Below are 13976 nucleotides of genomic sequence, written 5' to 3' on the forward strand. Positions count from 1 at the left end.
AATCCTAAGCCAAAAGAACAAAGCTGGAGGCATCATGCTACCTGACTTCAAACTATACTACAAGGCTACAGTAACCAAAACAGCATGGTGCTGGTACCAAAACAGAGATATAGACTAATGGAACAGAACAGAGCCCTCAGAAATAATACCACATATCTACAACCATCTGATCTTTGACAAACCTGAGAAAAACAAGAAATGAGGAAAGGATTCCCTATTTAATAAATGGTGCCAGGAAAATTGGCTAGCCATAAGTAGAAAGCTGAAACTGGATCCTTTCCTTACTCCTTATAAGAGAGTGAATGTTAAACATTATGTTCAACATTTTGAGGACACACCAGACTGTTTTGCAAAGTAGCTATACTATATTGTAATTTCATCATGACTGTATGAGTGTTCCCATTTATCTATGTCCTCAGAAGTAATTTTCAGATTTTTTATTGTAGCTATGCTAGTGGGTATAAAGTGATATCTTATGGTGATTTTGATTTGCATTTCCTTGATGACCAATGATGTTGATTATCATTTCTTGTGCTTACTGTCCATTTGTATATCTTTGGAGAAATGTCAATTCAGATCCTTTGCACATTATAATAGTGGGTTGTCTTTATATTATTGAGCTGTAGGATTTATATATTCCAAATGCAAGTTTCTAGTCAGATAAATAACTTTCACATGTTTCCTCCCATTTTGTGTTTTGACTTTTCACTTTTCCAATAAAGTTGTTTGAAGCACAAAGGTTTTACTTTTTGATTAAGTACAATTGACCAATTTTTTTGTTGGTTACTTATGTTTCTGGTGTTTTTGGCATTGTGTCTAAAAACCAGTGAAGGACCCAAGATCATGAAGATTTCCCCCTAAATTTCCTTCTAAGTGTTTTATTGATCTAACTATTACATTGACATTTATGGTCCATTTGATTTAATTTTTGTGTATGGTATGAGGTAGCAATCAAATTTCATTCTCTTGTATATGGCTTTTCAGTTGTGCCAGCACTATTTGTTGAAAATACTTCATTGTCTGCTGAATAATATTGTAATAATTGTTGAAAATCAATTGATTGTATATATATATTGGTATATTTCTGAAATCTCAACTCTATAGTATTGATCTGTATATCTATATTCCAGGATCACATCATCTTGATTACTGTGGCTTCACATTAAGTTTTGAAATCATGAAATATGAATCTTCTTATTTTTTATTTTTCAGATTGTTTTGGCTGTTATGAATCATTTTAAATTAGATATATATTTTAGAATCAGTTTGCTAAGTTTAAAAAGAATTCAGCTGAAACTTTGATCGAGATTATGTTGAAACCGTAGGTCAGTTTTTGGAAGTATTAACGTCTTAAGAATATTCAATCTTCTGAGTCATTAATATGGATATTGATTCCATTAATTAAGATCTTTTAACATTGTAGTTTTTAGAGTATAGGTTTTTCACTACTTTTGTTAAATTTATTTCTCAGTATTATATTATTTTTGATGATTTGTAAGTAAAATTATTTTCTCAATTTCCTTTATAGATTATTCATTGCAAGTTGATGTGGTTTTAGTATTTGTGTCCTCAAAAAATTAATATATTGAAATTCTGCTACTCAAGCTAATGGTTTTAGGACGTAGAGCCTTTAGGAGGTAACTAGGTCATGAGTACTCTGCCTTTCCAAATAGGATTAGTGCCCTTATAAAAGAGCATCTCTCTCAACAGGTAAGGACAAAAAGAGGAGAAGGTGCTATCTCTAAGGAAGTAAGCACCTGCCAGACAGTCAATCTGCTGATGCCTTGATCTTGGACTTCCTAGCCTCCAGAACTACGAGAAATAAATTTCTGTTGTTTATAAGTCACCCAATTAAAGGTATTTTTGTTATAGTATCTCAAAATAGACTAATACACAAGTACATAGAAATAGAACTGATTTTTGTATATTGATTTTGGATCCTTCAGACTTATTGAATATATTCATTTGTTCTAATGATGTTTTTAGTGGATTCCTTAGGATTTTGCATATACAAGAAAATAGAGATAGTAGCAAATAGAGATGGTTTTACTTCTTCTGTTCCTCTCTAGTTGCCTTTTATTATTTTTCTTTCCTGATTGCCTTTGCTATACTCTCCAATACAGTTTTGAGTAGAAATGGTAAGAGTGGATATTCCTTTCTTGTTCTTGATCTTACAGTTCCAGTCTTAGAATTGAGTTATTTACCATTAAGTATGATGCTACCTGTGGATTTTTGTATATGTCCCCTATCAGGTTAAGGAAGCTCACATCTATTCCTAGTTTATTTAGTGTTTTTTACTATGAAAGAGTGTTGGATTGATCTGTGCTTTTTCTGCATATACTGAGATGCTTATTATTTTTGGTTTTTTATTATATTGATATGGGTTATTCATTAATTGGGTTTGGATATTAAACCAACTTTGCATTCCTGTAATAAATCTCACTTATTCTTGGTGTGGAAACCTTTTTATATGTCAATAGATTTGGTTTGTAAGTATTTTGCAAAGGTTATATTCATGAGGGATATTGGCCTGTAGTTTTCTTTTCTTTCAACGTCTTCTTCTGGTTTTACTATCAAGGCAATACTGATCTCACAGAATGTGATAGCAGTTTTCATACACTTTTATTATTTGGGAGCCTTCAGAATAATTGATATTAATTCTTTAAATGTCAGTTAAAATTCATCAGTAAAGCCATGTGACCCTAGGCTTATTTGTGGGTAGCTTTTTAATTACTCATTTAAACACTATACTACTTGTTATAGGCCTACAGGGATTTTCTAATTTGAATTGGGTTAAGTAGTTTGTGTCCTCCTAGGTTTTTTTTTTGAAATGGAGTTTTGCTCTTGTTACCCAGGCTGGCACAGTCTTGGCTCACTGTAGCCTCTGCCTCCAAGATTCAAGTGATTCTTCTGCCTCTGCCTCAGCCTCAGGAGGCTGGGATTACAGGCACCCACCACCATGCCCAGCTAAATTTTGTATTTTTAATAGAGCCGGAGTTTCACCATGTTGTTCAGGCTGGTCTCGAACTCCTGACCTCAGGTGATCCACTCATCTTGGCCTCCCAAAGTGCTGGGATTACAGATATGAGCCACTGTGCCTGGCCCTATGTATTTTTCTATTTCATCTAATTTATCTAATTAGATAAAATTAATTAATCACTCTAATTAATCTAATTAAACAAAGAAATACAGTTAAAAGTAAGCAGAAGACTTCTATTTCATCTAATTTATCTAATTTAGTGGTGCACAATTCTTCGTAATATTTCTTTATTCAATGAAGTTTGGTAGTATTGTCGACCATTTCATATCTGATTATATTAACTTAAGTCTTTTCTCTTTTTCTTGGTTAACCTAACTAAAGGTTAGCAATTTTGTTGATCTTTACAGACAAATAACTTTGGTTTTACTTATTTTCTCTATATTTTTACTTCCATGTGTTATTAATTTACATGCTATTATTTTCTTACTTCTGCATACTTTACAGTGAGTTAGTTTGTGTTTCTATTTCCAGTGCCTTAATGTAGAAGTTTAGGTTGTTGGTTTAAGAACTTTCTTCTTTTCTAAACTATAGACATTAAAAGCTACGCTGTTATTTTCATTCATTTCAAAGTATTCTGTTTTGTGCTGTGGCTATTGAAGTATTCCGCTCACTTTTAACTGTATTTCTTTGTTTTTTTGTTCTTGTATTCACAGTGACTCTCCTGATTGGAAGTCACTGCCTCATGAATGAGCTAGATGACACTGAGACCCCAGGATTCTCAGCATTCCATGTCTGAGGCAGTCTACACCTAGTAGTGGCAACTGGATGGAAGAAGGAACTCATGATACCTTGGGTGAAATTGCCTAGAATATAGCCTCTGCTACAAGTAGCTGGGGGACAGGATGAGGCATGCCGATGTGCTATTCCTCTCAGGAAGATATCTTAGCCCTTGACTTGCAACTGGGGGAAATGGGGGCCACTGTTTTTTGGCTACACCAGTCTGCAGTGAAGTTTCTTTTACATTGAGATGGGAAGACAAGAAAGAAAGGATATTATAATTTAAATGCCATAGACTTTCATATTCTTATTCAATTTTAGTAGACTTACATGGATTTATTAGATTTTCCATCATGTTCCAGAAATACAAATTAGTTGCCTTCTTAAAATTTTTCACAAGTTTCACTAGGGAGTTGGTCTGCCCAGATCCTTATGTTGCCATGCTGCATGTGGAATTCCCCATGGTTCCTTTCAAAGTTATTTTGTCCTTATTTCCTTCTAAACTAACTCTGCTAAAGATTGGCATAAATTTTTCTTCTTCACTTGCATTTGACATAGATGACTTTCACATGGACATGAGAGTCATTGTATTGAGATGTTCACTGTAGCCTTTATCACCAAGTGAACTGGTTCATTTGACTGGGGTATTTGTTATCTATTGTTAGGTACCAAAATATCACAGTCCTAGTGGCTTAAAATGACATTCACTCATTACAGTTTCCGGGTGTCAGCTGTCGAAGCCTGACTTAGCTGTATCCTTTAATTAATTATCTCTCATGAGACTCTAAGCAATACATTGATCAAGAAATTGATTTCATCTCAAAGCTCAACTGGTGAGTCACTTCTGAGCTTATGCAGTGTTGATCGCTGATAGTTCCTTGTCAGTTGTAAGCCTAAGGACTTGAGTGTTTTCTTGGCTGTTGGCTGGGACCACCCCATTGCTCCTTATGATTTTCTTTGTGATTAGGTCACCTCCCTAGGGAAGCTTGCAACATAGTAACTTGTGTCATCAAAACTGGTAAAGGATAAGATAATCTATTAGCAAGACAGGTTACCATCTTATGCAAAGTAGCCATGGAATGACATCCACCTTTGCCAGATTCTACTGCTGAGAAGCGAGTCACAGGGTCCCACCCACACTCAGAAGGAGGACACTAAAGAGGAGTATTAATTTAAAGAGTTAGAGATTTAGGGGTCAGTCTTAGCGTTGGTTTGCCACAGTTGGGAAGGGGTCTCTTTCTGCGTTGATCCATGGCTGGGCCTCTGCCAAAGAGGGCAACACTTCCACAGAAAGGAGCCGGCAAAGAGCCTATTTTAAGTCTTTGGGCTTCCCCCCAGACATTTCTTCTTCCTGGAATTCTGGGCATTAATCTGTTTTAGTTACTTTTATAGCATTAACAGCCTTCTTTCTCTGGCTCCTTAATGTGTTTTTCTTTGCTATCTCTCGTGTGTAGGTTTTTGCTGGAGATCTGCCTTATCCCTCTGTCATTCCCAACTATAGTAAATCCCTCAAGGATTTTATTCTCTGAGAGATACACTTTAATTCCCTGAAGAGAGACTCTCCACCTACATTGTTTTACTCACTTTCTCTCATCTCCTCACTTGTATACCCAAGCACCTGGCTGGAAACACCTGGTTATTTTTAAGGCTTTTAAAAATGTAGTTTTTCAAAAAAATGAACACAAATACCTGCAGAAGTATATATTTCCATTTCCCCGAAAAGACAACTTACAGTTTATGAACACCCTACACTCCGTGAGCTAAGTACTTTCTACACTCCCTTCTCATGGCATCGTGTGTGTATGTGTGTGTGTGTGTGTATACTCCCAGAGATTTGTGATGAACATATATTCTTATATGTCATTTTTTCTTCAGAAATTTTGCTGTCTCTTACCCGATCACAGAGTGATTCCATTTTCTTGGAGAGCAACTAAAGCCCCTCACACTATTTAGAATCTACTTTTGGCAAGGCAACACCCAATCCCTTCCTCTACTTTTTCAACTCACTAGCTGATTATCCTAATCAGTGCATGGTTTCATCAGCACACTAGACTGTTTATGCCTTTATAATAACACTCATGCAATATTACTGCTTACTGTATTGTCAGATAAGGATCCTATAAATTAGAAATACATCATGAGGTATAACTCCCAATAAATAAATAAATAAATAAATAAATAAATAAATAAAAAAGAAATACATCATGAAACAGCAAAAAAAATAGAAATTTTATTTATTTCTATATACACATTTAAAAGAAAAATAATAATGTTAGTATGCATATAATCACTACTAAGATTTAATAATAAGACTTTGTAACTACCAAGCATACAAGCTGTATATGTTCTTCCCCAATTGTATCTTCCCACCCTCTCACTTAAGCTATTTTGACATTTTAATAGCACTCCCTGGCTTTTTGTAAGTATAATTTTATAAACTATACATAGATATTTAAAGAATGGGATATTTGATTTTACCTGGTTTTGAAATTCATATGAGTAGAATCACACTATAAGTATTCTTCTATTACTTGCATTTTTTGCTGAAAATTATATTTCTAAGATTCAGCTATTTTGGTGCCTTTGGTTGTATTACTAATCTTTTTGTTGCTTTTTAACATTCCATTTTACAGTATGCCACAATTTATTTATCTAATCTACTGTTGATGGAAATTTAAATTGTTTTCAGATTTTGGCTGCTACAAATGATGCTGTTTTATATATTCTTATACAGATCTTGTAGCTCACATGTGCAAGAGTTTCTTTAAAATCTGTACCTAGTTTTGAAATTCCTTTAGTTAAGAACATGTGAGTGACCGGTTTTGCCAAAATGAGTTGCCCAGTTGCTGTGGTTTGAGTGTTTGTCTCCTCTAAAACTCATGTTGAATTTTAATTGCTATTGTAATAATATTAAGAGGCAGCAACTTTTAGAGGTGATTAGCTCATGAGAGCTGCTCTCATTGATGGATTAATGTTGTTATTGTGGGAGTGGTTTTGTTACAGTATCAGTGGGTTTCTTATAAAAGGATGAATGTGGTCCCCTTTCTCTTTCCCTCTCACATTTTCTTTGCCCTTCTGCCATGAGATGATACAACAACAACAACAAAAAAACCCCTCACTGGCTGCTAGGCCCATGTCCTGGACTTCCCAGACTCTAGAACTATGAGCCAATAAATTTATCTCCATTATAAATTACACAGTCTCAGGTATTCTGTGATAGCATCACAAAACATAGTAAAATAATTTATACACTTATCTGCTCTGTATGGAATTAGCATAGCTCCATATTCTCATGGATTTTATATAAAATGTCTGTGATAGTTCATTTTATATGTCAAGTTGACCTGATTAAGGGATGCCTAGGTAACTGGTAATGTGTTATTTATGGTTGTGTTTCTGAGAACGTTTCCAGTGGAGATTGCTGTGTGAATCAGTGAACTGAGTGTGGAAGAGCCGTCCTCAATGAGGATAAGCACCATCCAATTGGTTCCAGTCCCAGATAAAAAAGACAAAGCAAAGGCAAATTTGCTTTCTCTCTCCCTCCTGCAGCTCAAGAGCCTTTGTCTCTTGCCCTTCGACATCAGAACTCCAGGTTCTTCGGCCTTTAGACTCTAGGCTTTCACCAGCAGCCCCCTGGATTTTCAAGCTTTTGCACTGAGACTGAAAATTATACCATAGCCTTCTCCAGTTCTGAGACTTTGGACTTGGGTTGAGCCATGAAAATGGCTTCCCTGGGCCTTCAGCTTGCAGACTTTGGTCTGTTGTAGGACTTCTCAGCCTCGATAAGCACATTAGCCAATTCCAGTAATAAATTCCCTCTCATCTAGCTATCCATTCATCCATCCATCCATCCATTGATCCATCCATCCATCTATCAATATCCTGTTGGTTCTGTATCTCTGAAAAATACTGATTAATGCAATGTCTTAATATTTACCAACCTATTAGAGTTGTAATGATGACTTTTTGCAGGTTTAATTTATGTCTTCCTGATTGCCAATGATGTTGAGCATATTTTCATGTGTTTCTTGGCCATTTAAGCTTTCTATTTTGTGCAATGGCTGTTGAGATCTTTGGCTCCCTTCTAACTGTATTGTTGCATTTTCCTTATTAATTTATGTGTTCATTTATATATTCTAGACAAAGAAGTGGCACCCATTTTTTACAATCTTCATGACACATTTTGATGCAAACACTTCTTTATTTTTATTATATGCAAGTCTGTCAATATCTACCTTTACGATTTTCTTAAGAAAACATTCATATAAAGTCTTGATGATAATTGCTGATACTATTATTTATGAACTTTAAAATTTATATTTTCAATCCATCCAGAATTAAATAGTTGCATGGTGTGAGAAAGTGGTTTGACTTCGTTTTTTCCCATTAAAGATATGCCATTATCTCATCACAATTTATTAACATGTACCTCATTTCCCCACTGATGTGTCATACCACCTCTGTCATTCATCCATTTCTGAGATCTACGATCTTTTCCACTTACCTTTTTGAACTTATTCTAAAATCACACAGTTCTATTTTTATCACTTCAAAATAAACCTTAGTGTTTGGTATGGTTAATCTGTCTACCTTGTCCCATTTTTCAATGATTTGGAAGTTTTAGAAGAGAAATTTTGGAAACATTTAGTCATTTTCCTGTTAAATAAATACATAAGCTGTGTGTGGTGGCTCATGTTTGTAATCCCAGTGCTTAGGGAGGCCCAAGGCAGAGAATTACTTGAGGCCAGGAGTTTGAGACCAACCTGGGCAACAATATAGTGAGACCCCCGTCTCTACATTAAAAAGAAAACCATTAGTTGGGCATGGTGGCATTTGCCTGTAGTCCTAGCTACTTGGGATGCTGAGGTGGAATATCCCTTAGGCACAGGAGTTGGAGGTTGCAGTGAGCTATGACCTTTCCACTGTCCTGCACTCCAGCCTGGGTGACAGAGTGAGACTCTGACTCTAAATACATACATACTTAGATATGTGCATATGTGCATACATAAGCCGTTGTAACTAAACCTCTTGAGATTTGATGAAGATTTCAATGATTCTATAGATAAATTCATGGAAAGGTAAAATCTCTAAAATATTGAGTCTTCCAATCTACGAACATGCTTTTCTTCGTTTATATAACTTCTTTTAAAATACTTTAACAACATTGAATAATATTAATAAAAGTTTCTATGAATATCTTTCACATATTTGCTAGATTTATTCCTAGATACTTTATAGTTTTGATAGTATTGTACCTCTTTTAAACTTCTTTATCTGATAGGTAAATATGAAAATAATTTTTGGACATTGATTTTATATCTAGTTTCCTTGTTATATACTTCTATTCATTATAATTCTTCACCTGTATCTTTTAAATTTTCTATTATGCAATCAAATAATCTATGAAAGAGATAATTTTGTTTTTTTCTTTCTGATTCACATTAATTTTAAATTTTTTCTTGTACTCTATAGTACTAGCTAAAAAATTTATTCTACTTTTAAATAGCGGTGGTAAACAGACATCCTCATCTGGTTCCTTAATCTCAAAGTCAGTTTTTGATGTTGATATTCTTTATCTGATAAAGGAAGGTCTTATTTTTTAATCTAATTTGCCAAGAGTCATTATTTTGCTTTTGTCTATTTAATTTCAAGATGAAGATAATATTTTATAAATTTGTTTCTGCACTTATTGGGATGACCAAAACATTTGATACCTTAATCTGTTAATGTTAATGTGTGTAATACTAATTAATGTTTTAAAATGTCAAATCTATGTTACATATCTGGAATAAGTTTACTTGATCATGGTGCATCTTTTTTTTATACATTATTCTATCTAGTTTGTTAATATTTTGTATAGATTTTTGTATTCATATTCATAAGTAATATTGGCCTTTCTTATACTGCTTTTAGTTTATACTGTTTTACCTGCGGTGATTTACATTTAGACCACTAAAAAGATGTTCAGTGCAGATCAATGTAAATGACTAAAGAAGTACTTATGGCCTTTATTAATTTGAGAGAATTTAGTAAAGGAACACAACTTTGTGTCCACAAATATGATACCTTAGATGTAATGAAAAAACTCCTTGAAATACACAAATCTCAAAAAATCACATAAGGAGAAATAGATAATCAGAATAAGGATATATCCATTAAGGGACATACCTCAAAATAATAAGAGCCATCTATGACAAACAGCCAGCATCATAGTAAGTGGGCAAAAGATGGAAGCATTCCCCTTAAAAACTAGTATAAGACAAGAATGCCCTCTCTCACCACTCCTATTCAACATACTATTGGAAGTTCTGTCCAGAATACTCAGGCAAGAGAAAGAAATAAAGGACATCCACATAGGAAAAGAGGAAGTCAAACTATCCCTGTTTGCAGATGACATGATTCTATGTCATGAGAACCACAGGATCTTAGCCCAAAAGTTCCTTAAGCTGATAAACAACTTCAGCAAAGTCTCAGTATACAAAATAAACATATTAAAATCACTAGCAGCTGGGCATGGTGGCTCATGCCTGAGGCAGGCAGATCACCTGAGGTCAGGAGTTCGAGACTAGCCTGGCCAACACGATGAAACTCCATCTCTACTAATTAAAAAAAAAAAAAAAAATTGGCCGGGTGTGATGGTGAATGCCTGTAATCCTAGCAACTTGGGAGGCTGAGGCAGGAGAATCACTTGAACTCAGGAGGTGGAAGTTGCAGTGAGCCAAGATTGTGCTGTTGCACCTCCAAGAGTGAGACTCTGTCTAAAAAAAAAAAAAAAAAAGGAAAAGAAAATTACTGGCATTCCTGTACACCAACAACAGCCAAGCCAAGTGCCAAATCAGGAATGCAATCTCATTCACAACTGCCGCAAAAAGAATAAAGTATGTGGGAATAGAGCTAAGCAGCGAGGTGAAAGATCCCTACAACGAGAGTTATAAAACACTGCTCAAAGAAATGAGATGACATAAACAAATGGAAAAACATCCTATGCCCACGGATAGGAAGACTCAATATCGTTAAAATGGCCATAGTGCTCAAAGCTATTTATAGATTCAATGATATTCCTATCAAACTAACAATGACATTTTTTCACAGAAGTAGAAAAAAAATCAAAATTCACATGAAACCAAAAACAACAACAACAAAAAAGAACCTGAATAGCCAAGACAATCTGAGGCAAAAAGAACAAAGCTGGAGGCATCACACTACCTAACTTCAGACTATACTATGGGGCTACAATAACCAAAACATCATGGTACTGGTACAAAAACCAACACACAGACGGATGGAACAGAATAGGGAGCCTAAAAGTAAGACCACACACCTACAACCATCTGATCTTCAACAAAGGTGACAAAACCAAGCAATGGGAAAGGACTCAAGGACCTATTCAATAAATGGTTCTGAAATAACTGGCTAACCACATGCAGAAGACTGAAATTGGACCCCTTCTTCACACCATAAACAAAAATCAACTCAATATGGATTAAATACTTACATGTAAAACCCAAAACTATAAAAACCCTGAAAGACTGCCTAGGCAATACCATTCTGGACATAGAACCTGGCAAAGATTTCATGATGATGCCAAAAGCAATTGTAACAAAAGCAAAAATTGACAAATGATATCTAATTAAACTGAAGAGCTTCTGCAAAACAAAAGAAACTATCAACAGAGTAAACAGACGACCTACAGAATGGGAGAAAATGTTTGCAAACTATGTATCTGACAAAGGTCTAATATACAGCATCTACAAAGGACTTACATAAATTTTCAAGAAAGAAAACAAATGAAAAAAGTGAAAATATCTGTTCATGTCCTTTGCCCATTAAAAAATAGGTAAAGGATATGAGCGGACACTTTTCAAAAGAAGACATACATGTGGCCAACAAGCATATGAAAAAAACCTCAATATCACTGATTATTAGAGAAATGCAAATCAAAACCACAGTGAGATGCCATCTCACACCAGTCAGGATGGCTATTAGTAAAAAGTCAAGAAATCACAGAGGTTGGCGAGGTTGCAGAGAGCAGCAAATGCTTGTATACTGTTGGTGGGAGTGTAAATTAATTCAACCATTGCATAAGGCTAAAAGAGCTAAAAGCAGAATTATTATTTTGGTGCAAAAGTAATTGCGGTCTTTGCCATTACTTTTAATGGCTAAATGATGAGAACACATGGACACAAAGAGGGGAACAACAGACACTGGGCCTACCTGAGGGTGGAGGGTCAGAGGAGTGAGAAGGTGAGGAAAAAAAAGAAATGAAAATGAAACTATTGGTTACTAGACTTAGTAGGTGGGTGATGAAATAATCTGTACAGCAAACTCCTGAGACAGGAGTTTACCTATATTACTAACCTGCACATATAACCCTGAACCTGAAATAGAAGTTAAAAAAATAAATTTTGTTTAAGTTTAAAGAGAAATTTAAAATTAGTAGGATGAAAATTATCAAAAAATAATAAAATATAATTTCCATAACTGAACAACTTGAGTTTCCAGATGAAAAGAGACCACAAAATGACCAATCTAATGATTATATAAATTAATTAATTTATATACTGCACACAACGTGTAGTCCCCAACCCCCATCCCACCCTTTCCCTGTGTCCCCAAAGTCCATTGTGTCATTCTATGCCTTTGCAATCTCATAGCCTAGCTCCCACTTATAAGTGAGAACATACAATATTTGTTTTTCCATTCCTGAGTTGTTACTTCACTTAGAATAATGGTCTCCAACTCCATCCAGGTTGCTGCAAATGCCATTATTTCATTCCTTTTTATGGCTGAGTAGTATTCCACGGTGTATACATACCACAATGTCTTTATCCACTCATTGATTAATGAGCATATGGGCTGGTTCCATATTTTTGCAATTGTGAATTGTGCTGCTATAAACATGTGTGTGCAAGTATCTCACTGTTTGTTATTGGTTATTGGTCTGTTCAGAGTTTCTATTTCTTCCTGGTTTAATCTAGGACGGTTGTGTATTTCCAGGAATTTATCCAACTCCTCTAGATTTTCTAGTTTATGAGCATAAAGGTGTTCATAGCTTTGAATAATCTTTTGTATTTCTGTGGTAGTGGCTGTAATATCTTCTGTTATTCTGTAATATCTTGTTCTGTAATGTCTTCTGTTTAATTTCTAATTGAGCTTATTTAAATCTTCTCTTTTATTTTCTTGGTTAATCTTGCTAATGGTCTATCAATTTTATTTATCTTTTGAAGGAATTAGTTCTTTGTTTCATTTATCTCTTGTAATTTTTTTGTTTCAATTGCATTTAGCTCTGCTCTGATCTTTGTTATTTCTTTTCTTCCACTGGTTTGGGGTTTGATTTGTTCTTGTTTCTCTAGTTCCTTGAGGTGTGACCTCAGATTGCTTTCTGTTTTCTTTGTGCTCTTTCAGACATTTCACCCAACAATCACTCAAGAGCAGGTTATTTAATTTCCATGTATTTACATGGTTTTGAGGGCTCCTTTTGGAGTTGATTTCCAATTTTATTCCACTGTGGTTTGAGAGAGTACTTGATATAATTTTGATTTTCTTAAATTTATTGAGACTTGTTTTGTGGCCTATCATATGCTCTACTTTGGAGAATGTTCCATGTGCTAATTCATAGAATTTATATTCTGCAGTTGTTAGGTGGAATGTTCTGTAAATATCTGTTGAGTCCATTTGTTCTAAGGTATAATTTAAATACATTGTTTCTTTGCAGGGTTCTCTCTTGATGACTTGTCTAGTGCAGTCAGGGGAGTATTAAAGTTCTCCACTGTTATTGTGTTGCTATTTACCTCATTTCTTAGGTCTAATAGTAATTCTTTTATAAATTTGGGAGCTCCAGTGTTAGGTGCATATATATTTAGGATTGTGATTATTTTCCTGTTGGACAAGTCCTTTTATAAGTTTATAATGTCCCTCTTTGGTCTTTTTTATTTGCTGTTGCTTTAAAGTTTGTTTTGTGTGATATAAGAATAGCCACTCCTGTTCACTTTTGGTGTCCATTTGCATGAAATATCTTTTCCCACCCCTTTACCTTGAGATTATGTGTCCTTATGTGTTAGGTGAGTCTCTTGAAGACAGCAGATACTTGCTTGGTGAATTCTCATCCTTTCTACCATTCTGTGTCATTTAACTGGAGCGTTTAGGCCATTTACATTCAACATCAGTATTGAGATGTGAGATACTATTCTATTTATGCTGGTTGCTGCCTGAATGCCTT

This window comes from Mandrillus leucophaeus, unplaced genomic scaffold (genome assembly GCF_000951045.1).
Source record: "Mandrillus leucophaeus isolate KB7577 unplaced genomic scaffold, Mleu.le_1.0 Scaffold678, whole genome shotgun sequence".
In the NCBI taxonomy this organism is placed as follows: domain Eukaryota; kingdom Metazoa; phylum Chordata; class Mammalia; order Primates; family Cercopithecidae; genus Mandrillus; species Mandrillus leucophaeus.